Source organism: Camelina sativa, chromosome 11, assembly GCF_000633955.1.
Source record: "Camelina sativa cultivar DH55 chromosome 11, Cs, whole genome shotgun sequence".
In the NCBI taxonomy this organism is placed as follows: Eukaryota; Viridiplantae; Streptophyta; class Magnoliopsida; order Brassicales; family Brassicaceae; genus Camelina; species Camelina sativa.
In genome coordinates, this window is record NC_025695.1 from 36194370 (window position 1) to 36195277 (window position 908).

Below are 908 nucleotides of genomic sequence, written 5' to 3' on the forward strand. Positions count from 1 at the left end.
GCCAGCTGATGAGTTCTTGTTTGATGGGATAGTTCAACCTAGAGTTGATGAAGCTGGAGATGTACAAATGGCTGATGGGGAGGAGCAATTTTACTTTGAATATTATGAGCCCAACCCAAGGGATGGTAGAGGAGTGAGAGAGACTAGCAATAGGTTGACTCTCCTACAAAAGTGGAGCAAGTGGCATGGGAAGAGGTTTGATAAGCTTAAGAAGAAGGTGACCAATATGGCTAAGTCCATCAAGGGCCTAAAAAAGGAGATTGCTGAGCTGAAGAGTGCAAACTCATCTTTAAGCCATTCAAGCCCTTTGAGGAGGAGTAGCTCAACTAGACTCTCAAGAGTTGCAAACCCTGTGGAACCAGCTAGAGCTTCAATGTACGAGCCAAATCAGAAGAAGAGGAGTTCAAGTAGCCGAGAACAACAATTTTCGAGGCACTCGACCGGGTCGCTCGAGCACCCACTCGACCGAGCACCCCAGATGCACTCGGATCAATGCCCAAGTTAATAGTACTTTGATGCTAGTTGAGTGGTTAGAAGCATAAGATTGAACCAAGTCTTGAATTCCTGCATTGCATTTGGTCTAAATTGAAGCATGTTGTGATTTGACACCATTTCCTACTTATAAGAACTTAATATTGACTGTTAAATATCAATGTGTGCATTGCTTTAAACTCATGGATATCATATACATATTTGGATCATCTTTCTCCTCTTTACCACTCTTGTTGATCCAAGTAGCTGATTGAATCATTAAAATCAGTTTCCAATACCCCTAACCAACCCTTCTTTCAAGCCATGTTTATTCTTGAGTGTGTGAGGCCTTTTGGGGATTGAGCTTGGTAGAAATTGTTAGGTTTGAACTGACAAGAATAATGCCTTGTGTAGTTCTAGTTTGCATTTTCCAAACT